Source organism: Carassius gibelio, chromosome A2 (genome assembly GCF_023724105.1).
Source record: "Carassius gibelio isolate Cgi1373 ecotype wild population from Czech Republic chromosome A2, carGib1.2-hapl.c, whole genome shotgun sequence".
Taxonomy (NCBI): Eukaryota; Metazoa; Chordata; class Actinopteri; order Cypriniformes; family Cyprinidae; genus Carassius; species Carassius gibelio.
Window position 1 is genome coordinate 27,558,856 of NC_068372.1, and position 15,219 is coordinate 27,574,074.

Genomic DNA, 15,219 nt, shown 5'->3' on the forward strand with positions numbered 1-15,219 from the left:
GCTAGCTTACTGAATAACAACACAGCCACTTTTACTGGCACCTTGAATATTGTTAACAGTACGATGCACACTGTGCAAAGCAGGACTGCACATGGTAAACATGCAGTTTAGAAAGTTATCTGGATGGAAAAGTAGCACTAATTAGAATACAAATAGGTACAGCGTAATACCACTAAATCAACAAAAGAGTGTTTTTTATTTTCATAATTAACCCAAGTACATACATTTATTATCCAAATTTTGAATAAAACTCTAACATATTAAAAAGTTTTTAAGAAAAGCCCAGCCATGTTAGCACGTGCACACACGTCCATCTTTCTGTCCGCTGTCTTACTGGACCACCCAAGCATTGCTGCCCTTAATAAGGTAATATGTGATGTGATTGGCTGAGAGGCCTCAAGGGGGAGTGGCTAACTTATGTTTATCCAGCTCTGCTGTGCAGGTGCTCTTCTCTTAACAACACTACCTCATCTATCATATTCCTTTCACTTCTTGAAGTCATACCTCTAGCGCTTCTTCTCCCTTAGCGTATTCTAGGATACACTCTGTATGATAAATACAATGTATACAAGATTTTGACATAGTTATGACATCTATTTTTCTTTCCTTGCCCTGACTAGAGATTTAGAAAGTACATTTAAGACCTAAAAACACACGCACAAATATCTAAACTCGATGCTTCTAACCCAAGGATTTATTTGTCAGCAGGGGCGGATCTACCGGGTAGTTATGGGGTGGCAAATGCCACCCTTAAAGAAACCCTTGCCACCCCAGCTGCCACCCCAGTTGGCAGCAATGAATTAAAAGTTATGGCCAATTTGAACATTTACAAGCGCGAATCTCCATTGTCCGACTGCAGTGAATGCGGCCAGCACGAGAAGACGAAAGAGTGGCAATAGACTATATTTTAAATTTGTTTGGAAAACTTTATGAGTGCGCGCTGAGTCAGTTGAACACATTAATCTTTTATGCCCATCTTGGCATTTCCATTCAGCATTTTTTTATGGGATATTCTAAAATGCACATGAAAATAGGTGGATGGAAACAGCTAATGTCACAAACTGTTCCCAGGTCTATCAAATCTGTCAGGTCTGATATTAACTGTCAAAAGATTTTATTCAAAACCAAATGACTATATGTGAACAATGCTATTTACTTTAATTTTTACATAACTATAGTCTCAATCATTGTCTATTTTTATTTACCTAATGGAATTTTATGAGATATAACAAAGTTTGTTGAATAAAAAACAGCGGCGACCTCCATGAGCTAAGAAAAGGGAAATTTAAGCAATAGTTTCAAAGTGCCTTTACAGAATATTATGATATTAATGTTTATAATATTTCTTAATATGTCTTTAAGGTACATTTAGCAGATTAAAGCTGACACAAATACACAAATATACTGTGGTAAGCTGGGCTTAAACTTTAAAAATAAAATAAAATTGTAAATAAATCAAGATAATATGAGTGCATTTTACAAGTAAATACTATTTAAGACATTTCTACTTCCATGTTTAATTCAATGTGTTATTTGCCATTTCTTAATTTGTAATTAATTGTGAAATTTACTAGCTATATATATAGAGAGAGCTGTGTGATAAAATAATTATATAATTTTGTGATGAAATACATCAGGCACTAGAGATTTAACATTTATAATCACATGTTGTGAGCCATGTTGAGTAGTAGTATTATTTTATTTAATGCCATGGCAGCATCTGAGGTTATTTTCATGGCAAAATCTCAAATACAAAAATACAAATATCACATAAATACAATAAAAACCAAGCAATCAAACAAAACACAGCAAGCAATATTACACAATATTTTTTTTTAATTATCATAAAATCTTACTAAATAAGTCCTTAAGTGAACTAACTTCATAAAAGAGCTTTCTACTTGCTTCAAAACCGGAGCCACATTCAAGCTACTTATAAGAGCATTTTAAAACATGTAGATATCTAGGTGTAGAAGATGCATATATTATGCTTTATCAAATAGAAATTAGATTTGATTTCTTATAGGAGAAGTCAATAATCACGCAATTTACCTTTAGCGTTTTAAAATAATGTCATCAAAAGCAATAAAAAAGGTCCCATTTATGGAAATATAAGAGTTATCCTAGTGGAAAATGGTCCAATCACTTCTGAAATCTTAGCAAAACTCCCTTTGGTACATTTAACCTGCAATCACAGCACAGCCTGGAGGAGGAGTTCAGTCAGACTGCATTCTCTAGTCGTTCTGGTCTTCATCTTCTGCCTTTATTAGGACACAGAGAGCTCACTGGCAGCATGAGGTTTGTTTGAATTACTGCTGAACTACAGACTGCGCTGAGAACAAGCAGTCGAACATACCTTGCAGACAGCAGTCAGGTGTGGATCTCTAACCATCTCAAACACTACAGGCTAGACTTCCCAGACAGACAAAGTCCTGGATTGTAAATGGCTCTCTACTGGGACTTCTTTCAAATGTCTCATCATCACTCTATGTCCCATCCAAAAACCAGACTACAGTCTTTGCACTTTTCTGATCACCATGGTGTATGTTTGAAATAAGTATGTTTTTGCAGTATGGTTAATAGGATAGGAATCTGGAGAACCTACTATAACAAAATATGAAATAATATATATAATATAGATATAATCAGTGAACAATGCATCATGCAATACAGTATCCCAAAATGCAATGTGCTTGATTTGAACTACAGCAAATGAATCAGTAGTGACATCTTGCCTTATCTTACTGTAATGCCAAATATATAATTTTTTTTTTTTTTTACAAAAAACTAGATTTGAACAAGACAAATAGTATTTTTCAAGATAAATGGAACCCACCCACAAAATTAATGAAAGAAAAGAAATCTCATATGTTAATCTCAAATTTAACAAAGCCTTAAGATCAAAACTGGACACCATTTACTGAATTATTCATATACTACATTAATTATAGTAAAGGATAAGAAATGCATTTCACAGTTTTTTTTCTTTTAACGATGATAACTGGATCCCATTCACTGAATTAATGTTAAATCACAGAATACAGTATAGAGTGATATAAATGAATGAAAAGTTAAAATATATTTATATCAAATTAAAAGAAAATGCTAAATAAATAGTATTTTTGGGCAATACAAAAAAATTACAAATCAAATATTAATCTCAAATTTAGAAACAAAATGCATATTTAAAAGGCTATAAATGAATTAATCACACAATATCATAGTTGTGGTAAAGGGTATGATATAAATCCTGTATTAATCTCAGATTTAAAACAAATGCAAAAACAATTATAACTTATTTAAACAATTATAGCTGGACACCATTCACTGTAAATCATAAAATACATTAAATGTAGTAAAAGATATAAGAAATAACCACATTTCAAAATAAAAAATAATCTTATTTAAAACATTATAGGTGCCATTCACTGAATTATAATAATATTAACTGTTTAAAAGGGTAATAATCTCAGGAAAAAAAAAAATTATACATAAATTAGATTGTGTGTAAAAGATTAGGTGTGTATGTATAACTAAGCAGTGTATGTGGATACTTTGCAGTACACTAGTAATTCAGTCCAAACACATCCTGCTCTCTGAGATCTACAGAAAGTGAGGACTCACAATCTCTGCTCTTATAAGGTTGAGAAGAGTTTGAATCAGTCACAGACTTCATCTTTCCAAGAAAGTTGTTCTTGGCTCACTTATGGGAAACTGCTGATCTTACACAAGGCATGCATTCTGAACATCAGTTTATTTGAGCAGTTAAATGAAACCTGTGCTCTTCACTCCTCTTCTGTATCACAAATTCTTGAATCTCTCTTGTAATCCAAGAATCACCACAGACAGACACTCACATACACTTGTCAAACACAGCTGAAGTATAACAGGAAAGTGTCATCTGAAGTCTGTAAAGATAGATGGAGTTAGCCAAAGTTTTAATCTGTACTAAGGGGACATGTTTTGGCTGGCTAGCCTGGCAGATGCTATAACTACATCATCTGCACACAGAAAGAATCTTTTACAACTGACTGCCATTCATAAATGGGTGTTTAATTCTGCCATTTGCTTCCAGGGCATTACAAGCCTACAGCCCTACAACATCTAACTCCATCCACTACACAAATTCAACTTCTATTCGGAGAGATGTCAGGTTCTCATACACCACAGCAGTGAAAGAACCTCAAAAGGACACAGACAGACACAGACAGACACAGTGAGCTCCAAACAACACCAGCGGGAAATGTATGGATGAATTATATTCCAACTCTTGAATCAAATATTGATACACTGAAGAGCTAATCTGATAAGAAATGCACATCCACACACACACACCCACACCCACACACCCACACGCAAGACATGGCTTCTATGCAAATCAAAACACAAATAGTTACAAAGTGCAGAATAGAATCTAAAATAGAATCTTTATCACCACATAACATTTAGATTTGTTTTTATGATTATTGCACTGCCTTTGCAGTAAAAGGGTGCTGTCAGAAAGACAGTCCAAACAGTTGATAAAAAATATTTAAAAAACAAACAAACAAGAAATACACACCGAGTCCACATCACAATGAATATCATAAAATCAAAAAAAGTACATATTTTAAAAATCAGGGTTATACCTAAAAAAAAAAAAAAAAAGGACTGTAACACCAAGTAGAAACAATAATTACAGTATATAGAAATACAAAAAGAAAACAGAGACGGTAAGTGTTGAAAATATATCTGACTGTTTGTTTTGACGGAGAGGGCAGGTGCGACTAATTCAACAGCTGCAATATCAGAGTCTGGCTCCAGGCCTCACACACACACACACACACACACACACTACAAATGGAGCCATAGACTGTATGTAGGCTCCTTCCAGCCTCATCACCACAGTGACTGTGCAGACCACCGATTACATACAGTTTTTCAGAAGGTCCACATTTAGTCTGTTCATCAACACACATGCACTTCAGATACGTTCCCAGAATTGCAAACCATATTCAGAAACAACTTGACCAAGACCACATAATGGCTTCCCCTCACAAAGTATGAGCGGAACAAATGTGTGTGAATCATATGTAAAACTTAAACTGTTGCAACAGTTTTTGTCATTTTAGATAAAAGCATCTGCTAAATGAATCAATGTAAGTGTAATGTATAAAAAAAAAACAGTTTTACAATGCCATTTACACAGAAATGTGAAGCTCAGTGGTCTTTTTGTTATTTATTTCTGAAGGATCATGTGACACTGAAGACTGGAATTTTGATGCTGAAAATTAAGCTTTGCATCACAGGAACAAATTACATTTTAAAATTTACAAACAGGTATTTTGAAATTGTAAAGATATTTCACAATATAGCTATTTTTGCTGTATTTTTATCAAATAAATAAAGAATTGGGGCACAGAAGACTTTAAAAAGCATTATAAAATCTTACAGACCCCAAACTTTTTAATGGTAGTGTATCCTGCTTTTTTAACATTTCATTCATGCACATTGCCCAACACTGGCTCTAGACCAGTGCATGTTCTTTTTCACGAGGCAGGAGGTCATCTTCAGGGCACGGTTTCAGTCACTGAGGTTATGGAGTTCTAGCCGGTCTCATATTTAGTCTGTTGGACCAATCTTCATTTCTCTTGGATATTAGCATCTGAATCACAGATCATGATGCACATATCTGACCCCAAAATACTGCAGAGCCTACAGTCCAAATATTTTGAGAAAGGGAATTTGTGCACTGCCTCACAGTATCATGCATAAGCAAAATAACCAGTCATTAATATCTGACCTCAAAGACAATAGAAGCAAATACTGCTTGTTAGTAATGATCTGAGTGAACAGCAGCAGGTGGTTTTATCAAAGCGGTTGCATGCTCCTCTAGACATCGCAAACATAAACACACATGGGACGGCAGGCTTAGACATAACGGCATATGTTGGCACTGAACTCAGACACACTCCGGTTACAACTCTGCTGTTAGCAGCTGAATGTAGACTTCAGACGTAGCTTCAGATGACTTGAAGGCACAGCGAGTCCTAACCTTCACGTTTATGAGCAGCACAACAGCCCAGAGATCTCAATGTATCATGTCGATTTAAAAGGTCAGTGTCAAGTAAAAGGTCCATTTAATTTGCCAACCCTTTGGTTTCATTAACGAATGTCAATGTAAATCAAACAACAAAACGGTTAATTAGACTTTTACATGATGTGAAGAAAATCTGAATGTTTCCTTTCTATGCAAAAACAGTGTTATAAGTGGGTGCCATGCAGTTGCTAGGGTGTAGGATATGACTAAGTGTTTGTTAGGTGGTTTCTTATTATAAAGTCTCTAATTCCTTGATATGGCTTAAAAATACCACTTAAAGAAACAGACTATAGTTTCTGACTGCTTTACAAGCATGAAATAATCTCATGTTGAAAGATCTAGAATACATTTTACAAACATAAAGCAAAGCAAAGTTAATCAAGTGTGTTTAATGACTTATTTCTTGGTATAAATTGAAAAAAATTAAATAAAAATGATATGGTTTATTTATATTATATTATAATTAAAAACAAAATAAATGTATATATATATATTAGGGGTGTAACGGTTCACAAAATTCACGGTTCGGTTCGATACGATACACTGATGTCACGGTTCGGTTCGGTTCGATACGTTTTAGATACAGCAAAATGTAAAAACATCTCAACTTTTCAGAATGCCGCAAGCGCACCGCGGGTCATGTGACAAGAACCAACCAATCAGCTTCATCCTTTCCCGTAACAACGTTGAGAGCTCAGCCAAGATGAAGGAACAGCTGATCATAGTTGTATATGGATTGCAATTTTGAAATAAATTTAGTAGCAGAGCTACTGCAAGCGATTTTTAGAGCTGCAAATCCATTTATCCTTCGCTGAAATTTCCGCGTCTCATGGAGAGAGCACGTCATTGTTGCTTAGCAAAGACAGACGCCTCATGAGCGCTTCTGCCCGAGCGCTTTGGAAAGGAGGAGAAATTGAACGCATTGGCTATTTTGCAACGAGCCTTCAGCGCGTACTGAGTGAGCGAGCGCCTGCTGAGTAGCCTAACATAAACATATAAGATGGTGTTTTTTTCTTCTTCGGGAGTGTCAGGGGCGTTGCCTGTTACGTTGTTTGGGTTATTGGGCTACCTTGTTGAACGCATATCATTATATTTCTCTCTCTCTCTTTTTTTTTTTTTTTTTCAAATATAATTAAATACTCCAACGAACCGTTCGGTATACATAATGCGTACCGCGTACCGAACCGAAAGCGTCGTACCGAACGGTTCAATACGAATACGCGTATCGTTACACCCCTAATATATATATACACACACACACACACAAAAGTCAATGTAAATAGCCAACTAAATAAAGAATTTATTTATAAAGATATATTATGTTAATTTATATACAATTTATAAATAATCACATAATATATTGTAAATATATTTACAAATATATAAATAAAATAAATAAATCTGTAAATAAATTAGTACATATAAACATTACTGACTTATTTCAGCTGTTGCACCAGACATCCTTTTTATTCTACTAACTACTCAAGCATTTACTCAGGACTGCAGGATATCATAAACAACCAATGATACATCTATGCTGTCTTCCAAATCCAACCAGATAAAAGCATCTTACTAGACCAGATAAGTCATGATGCCTCTCTATCTCTGTGGACTGTGGTTTCAAACCCAGCCATTATGCTTCAGTAAAAATCCCAGCTCCTCTGTGACAAACTCCAATGCAAACTTCTTAAAACAAACCAGACAAACCAAGCAGGAAGTTACATCAGAATCTGCAGAACATTAAACAGTCATATAAGATTGCCAAGATATACCTGTTGAGCTGTAAGAGGACGTAGACGACACAATCACTGACATATGCTTCCCAACCTGTTCATTGTCCAGCAGGAGTGGATCAGGGTGGGATGGAGTCACAGGGGGATTACGCTATCATGGGTCTTAATAAAGCCGGCTCAGTTCTAGGGCTTACTGCTACTGCCACACACAGACGTACACGGAGAAACAAAAAGAAGATGGAAATGTTACTTACTGGTAGCTGCTTCCTAAGTTCATTGGTAGAGCACAAACGCAACTAATTCCAAATGCAAATGTTTCCAAAGAGTATTTTGTATTAAGTGCAGGTCAGTTTGTGAATGATGAGAGGTGAAGAGATGGCAGATGTCCCACATACTGAACGAAAGGATGCTGATCCATGTGAAAGAAAGATGTCAAGGAATAATACAGTTGATGATAGACAGGAAGGAGGAAAAAGGGGGAGGGAAAGGGGAAAAGAGGGAGAAGAGGGGAAAAGATATTTGGAAGGGAGGAAATAAAGGGGGGGGAATAGGACACGGTGGACAATTAATGAAAATCACACAACAGAGGAGAAGATATCAGACAATTCCAATAGCGTCCAAATCCAAAAGAAAAATATATATATATTCCAAGGAATCTTTATGGAGAACTTTTGCCGGTCACTGAAAGTTCACAGGTGGCAACTTGCTGAATTCCCTGTTCAGCTAACAACTCCAGAGTGACAGAATACTGAGAGTCATGCTAGAGCACATGCCCTCACACACACACACACACACACACACACGAGCAGAGGAAACCTCACCCAGTGGACTCCATGTATGGCCTTAGAACTGAGTCCTGCAGGGGAATCTGCCTTAAATAGACTGGGGGGGGGGGGGGGGGTTAAGAGACCCAGGGATTGAATCGGCTGTTAGATCAACAAACTCACCAGAGTACCAGAGATATAAGCGTGCGTGGATCAGAGAAAACACACACAGATGATCAGACTTGAAATACTGATGCTTTTACTGTATTAATCAGCACTAAAAAGAATTTGCATCATCAGCTGCAAAGAGCAAACAATGCAGTCAGTGTACAAATTGAATATTTTCACATTTCTTGAGAGCTTGTTTCAATTAAAAGTGATTAAATAAATTTTCAATCATCAATGTGCATCATACATCTAGCATCTACACAAAAGTGTGGTACTCACTAAAATAGAACTGTGCTAGATTTATTGTTAGTTTATTTAAAGTAAAAAAAAAAAAATTAAATTAGAGTTAAAATCAATGTGCATCATTTAAAAAAAAAAAACATTTATTATAATGAGTTGTGCACCATTAAATTTATTTTAATAAAATGTGGTTAAATAATGTTTTTAAAAAACTAATTAATGTATAATTTTGTGTAAAAATCAATGTAAATCATAAGTTTAAAAGAGCAAACAGTGTAGCATATTAAAATGGAATTGCGAGACATTTTTTAAGTTTATTTCAATGAAAAGGTTAGTTAATGAATTATGAAATATCCTTGAATATTTTTTTCACCAAAAATGCCAAGGGAAATGAGTAATGTGAGCGTGTGGCACCTGTTTGTGAACCTTATCATTATGCAACTTCATATAAGAACAGACACAGATTTCAAATGAAGCTTCAAGCTCAGGTGAGGTGAAACATCTTATTTTAAAATGACCAATATAACTGAACAAAACAGACATATTCAGGCATATTCCACAGCATATCTGGACATTAAATGTTAAAATAACTTAAATAAAATATTAACAGACAATAAACAAAATTATTATATTATACAGAAATATATTTATTGATTTTGGGGTGAAATGTATTTATTTTCTTTTTTTATGCACCCACACACAGACAAACTTCAGCCTCTAAAGGGAGCACAACAACCGAAATGGATAGAGTAACTAGTAACTATAACTAGAAAGACATGAAAAAAAAAAGTTCATAGAACAAAAAATGACTATGATGTGATGGCACAAGTCCCCTCCAAATCCACTATACATTAAGACAGGCAGCCATCTGTTGGACAAATCGTGCTATGACAATCATTCAATAAGTTACTTTCTTAATAAGTTACTCATTTCTTGAGGTGAATACTGTGTTCTTTAAAAGTAAAGAAAAAAGTAAAGTACAGACATAAATATATTGGTAAATATGAAATCGGTATGTTTTCCCCCATTTAAAAATATGACACCAGTGCAAGCTATTTATGTATGCAAAGGCCAAAATTTGATTTGCAAACCAAAATTATGTTTAAAAAGATATTTTGATAACGGACCATGAAGCTGCTCTTGGTACTGTCAGTAGATGTTTAAAACAGTAATGCCTTAACATCTGACACACAGTACTAGGAGCACTCGGGTCACTTATCCAATTGCCAACAGGCAGCTTCAATCATGGGGTCAGATGTTAGTCCTCATGAGCTTTATCCATGTCCACATATGCAGCATGGGACCAAGCAGTGGAAAGCTGATTATTGTCCCTATAGACAGAACTGCATTCATTCATGAGCTTTACCTTCAGCTGCTTGAACAGAAAGCACCAAAGCACACACGTGCACTGCTCAATTGATCACATGACCACACCGGACAAATCCATTCACTGAATATGTCTAAGCAATATGTCTGTTTTTCGAATGTGCTTAAAAGATTATAAATGAAGGGCATTTACAAACAGAAGTATAGGGGCGTCTTTTGTTTGAATTTAAACAGCAACCGCATTTGTGTAAATCTATATATATTATTTATTAGTGTTATTCATTTCAACACTTTTGTCTATTATATATTTGTCATTAAATAATCTACTGGTCACCCTAATTAGATAGAATGGAAGTCTATATCTGTAATTTCATCCTCTAAATAGCTGAAGTCAACTCTTGCCAAAGTACAAAAACTATCAATGCAACTAGAACACTGTTCACCAACACACTCCTCAGTCAAAAACTAATTCGTCAATGAGTCTAAAGCCAATATGCAATTTTATCAGTATTTTTTTTTTTTAATCAGTTTTATCAATTTAGTGTTCCTGTAGCTCAATTGTTAGAGCACTGCGCTATCAAGCGCAAGGTTGGGGGTTCGAATCCCTGGGAACACATAATATGTAAAAATTGATAGCCTGAAAGCACTGTAAGTCGCTTTGGATAAAAACGTCTGCTAAATGCATACATTTTATTTTTAAATTTTATTTTATTTTATTTTATTTTATTAAATTAAACTTAAATGCATGTCTTCAAGTTTATAACTCAAATAAAGAGACGTCTCAAAAACTGCGTTTTTTCACATTTAACATGAAAGAGTAGGCTACTTAAAACTAATAAAACAAACATTAATACAATCAAGATAAGTAGTTCTGATCAATTTTAAAAAGAGTTCAAGCAAGACACACTAGAGCTGTAATCGGGCCTTAAAAGTTAGGCCCGACAGGACCCGAGCCCGACAGGTTTCGGCCCGAGCCCGACAAGCAGCAGGGGTTCAGATAAAAAATCGGCAGCTGGCAGCAGGAAGTGGCTGCCATTGACAGCCGGAAGGCAGTAACTGACAGCCGGAAGGCAGTAACTGACAGCCGGATGGTAGGCGGGACCTGCCATTCGGTGGGAGCCAATCAGTATCGACCAACGTGGGCGCAACCAATCAGATATAACTGCACCCAAACGCTTCAGTAATGGTTGCGATTGATCAAATGGTAAGTTTAGAAATTGGTCATCGGAGTAATTAATGTTTTTTTGCGTTGTAAGTTTGATTTTAATTGTTATCTTGGTGAACGACTTGGTAGACTTGGTGCCTACTTTGGTTTAATTGTTCAATGAAATCTAATTAGTGGTAGCAACGTTGTTTGTGTACCTCGTTAGGGGCCTACCATTAACTTCAAATTACGTTTGAGGTACCATTAAATATTAACGTTTGTTAGCGTGTTAACAGTCTATTGAATAATATAAAAGAATGTTGTTTGACTGGAATGATAGAAGATAAATGTGCAACACTAACCATATATTTTTGCATGTTAAGTCTTTCAGGAGATTGTGTGAAATACATTAACTTAAGAGTTTTTTTTTTTTTTTTGCACTATTGAGGTGTGTTTTCTCTAATACTATGCATGTGCAGAACTGTTCTGTGTACCAGTTGAAGTTGTAAGCATGTGAATGCAAAACAATTTTTATTTTTTATTATCTATACAAAATATAATGGACCAGTTCATAATTCCTTATAACTTTTAGGTCTAGTTTCATAGACAGGGCTTGGATTAAGCCAGGATTAGGCTGTAGTTAAATTTAGAACATTGAAGTAGCTTTTGTAAACATGCATTTAGAAAAAAAAACAAAAAACATTACTGATGTGCATCTTGAGACAAAACCATGGCACTGACACCTTTTTTTTTTTTTTTTGTAATACCCAATAGTTGCCAGATGCTGTCCTGTTGGAAATTCTTCTTTACGTGATCCTGGAGGAGGGTGATGCTACAATATTAAGTCTGTCTTTGGTTTGTTCCAAATTCAGAAGTCTGCTGTACTGTATACAGACTCCTTTCGAAAGAGGGCAGAATTCAGCTAGCTTGACAGTGTATTTTCTTTTACATATTTGATTAGAGGTTTAAAAAGGTGCCATAACATTACATTTCTCAGTTGCCATGTCTGAATGTTTATCTTTGTAATAATGCTGTTTTCATGCTCCTCATCTCAATATACAGGTGGAACAAAATGGAGAACAAGTCTGAGCCATGTCAGGAATTCAACAAAATGTACACCCTGCAGACACTGCGACGAGGTTTACAACAACTGCTTACCAGGTGTGCAAATTATGCATGAAAATGTAATCACTGCTCTGTACATGACAAGATGCAATGGGAATAATCATTAATATGGCTGTGCATGCATGTCTACTGTTAATAAAGCAATTTAGGTATTAAAGTCACCATTTTCTTATGAATAATAAAATGCAGCAGCTAGAGTTCAGGAAGTATGACTGGATTAGCCCAGTTCTGTAAACCCTGTACTGGCTCCCTATCAAACATCGTATAGATATTAACATCTTCAATTATATTAATCTGTTCCTTTCTTATTCGAAGGTCACTGCAGTCACCCGGATAGAGTACGTATCCAGACCAGATGGTGGATCGCACCTAGAAAGGACCTCTACTGCCCTGAAAGACAGCGAAGACCAGGACAACTAGAGCCCCAGATACAGATCCCCTGTAAAGACCTTGTTTTTTTTCTCCATTTTGTCACAGATGGAGTTTTGGTTCCTTGTCGCCTCTGGCTTGCTTTGTTGTGGTCACTTCATTTACAGTGATATCATTGACATGATTGCAAACGATTCCACAGATACTATTTAAACTGAACCGAGCTGAAGGATGACATCACTGAATTGAATGATAAACTGTCTTTTAAACTGACTACAAACTGAGTTTACTAATGTCCTTCTGCGTTATTGACTGACACACTATTTTTCTATTTAATATTGTAAAGTTGCTTTGCTTTGATCTGTATTATTAAAAGCACTATATAAATAAACGATGCTTGACTTGACCATGTTGCAAGAGGAAAATGAGGTGAGATGCACATCCACCCTGGGTTTTACAGTGATTGGTGCAAGATGCTGGAGAAGTAACTCTGTATACCTCAACAGTTCTGATCTAAGAGTCTTGAAAATACCTCTGGATTGTTGTTAGTGATTCTGATTGATATTTTAGTCTGCTTGCTTACTGGATATATTTTGTACTGTTTACATTGTAAAGCACTGACTTTGACAACTTACTAACCCAGTTACAAATTTAACAGCTACTTTATACTACATATATATAGTTGTTTCTTGAAATACTACAAATATAACCGCAAATTATGATTTTAAATAAAGGTCTCTGAGACTTCTCTCTTTTCAGTCATTTGTGTATATAGCCTATAATAAATATACAACATACACCCAGTAAGTGCCACTCTCGTATATAAATTGTTTTATTTCACACAAACAATGATACATGCATGCATAAACGTTCAGCTGGAAATTAACGTTTAGCAAAATGATCTTATTTCTTTGTTTATATTTGATCAATATTTTAAATCAAATAATATACAATACTGACATTTATACTTATTTTAAAAAGTATTAAACATAATCGTAAGTGTATATAATTATTTATTTGTCTTGTTGCGGCTGGCAGCCTGCAATTTCCGGGTATTAGCGACAGCTGCCATCCGGTTTTATTGGCAGCCACTTCCTGCTGCCAGTGACAGCCACTTCCTGCTGACAGCTGCCGATTTTTCGCTGAACCCCCTCTCCCGACAAGTACATTTTGATTGACAGCTTTTTTAAAGCCCGAACCCGTTTACAGCCCGACATTATTCAAATGTGCGCGCACACAGCTCTTTTGCCTTTTGCCAACAATGAGCAATTTATTCATGTTTTAACATAATTTACTCATAACTAACGTAGACTAGACCACTTGGAAGTTGGAATAAAGAAATAAAATAAGTCCTGTGTCACATCGTAACATCTCAGCATTCTAGGCATAGGCTCATTTAACCTATAAATAGACCAAACGCACCAATAAAAACGAGTCATTTAAAAAAAAAAAAATTAAGATAAATTTTAAATTAAGATGGGTATTTGGCAATAACGAAATTAAGTTTTTGCTTTATTTAATAAAATAATAATGCCAACATTAGCGTAAACACTCTGTCAACATTATGCATTTAAGACTCAATGAATATTTAGTTATCATTTGAAAAACCTTTACTCACAGAAATTAGGCTAGGTCTACATGTTTTTGTGGAGGAAAATGATTGAATCACTGTAGATGTCTTCAGCGCGCTCCTGCGCTCACTGATGGTGCGTCGTTATTCACTCATTATTCTCATTATAATCATGGTCAAAACTTTTCCACACCTCAGAGTTTGCTTTAGTTGCTGGTGCAACCAAAACGTAATCACCAGAGGCAAGCCTCCGTTACACCTGCTCAGCATTCATTTTCGCATCTTTCTCGCGCTAATCGAAACACATCACATGACCGCTCGTTTATCTCGCAAACCGGAGCGCAAGCCCGAGCCCGAGCCCGAGCCCGCGTAAGATGATAGAAATTAAGCCCGCAAAGATCTTCAGCTCAGACACACTACATTTTATACCATCGATATAAAACAAACTTTTAATTGAGTCAAGTAAAATACTGATGCAAGCGTTTTGAGTAAAGATATTCTTACCTTTAAATACACGTTCGCTCTGCTTGACACTTTATCGCTTATTTTTCTGGATTATTCGTTTGTTTCCTTTATACTGTGGGGACCGAATAACTTCAGCCCGCGGTATCGAAGCGTTTGGTGACATCAACTCCGATAAACACGAGCTCGTGGTTTCCGCTGATATGAACCAATGACAGAACAATATCACTGCAACTGGT

The 15,219-nt window shown here is 35.6% G+C and overlaps 1 protein-coding gene across 1 annotated transcript in view; it reads right to left on the reverse strand.

The window, feature by feature from the left end:
• Positions 1 to 8,536, reverse strand: part of LOC127935242 (supervillin-like) — a 69,131-nt gene extending 60,595 nt beyond the window's left edge. The window contains exon 1 of the transcript XR_008148061.1: positions 8,067 to 8,536. The gene's annotated coding sequence lies outside the window, so the exon portion shown is untranslated. The remainder of the gene's footprint in view (positions 1 to 8,066) is intronic.
• Positions 8,537 to 15,219: the final 6,683 nt, after the last annotated feature.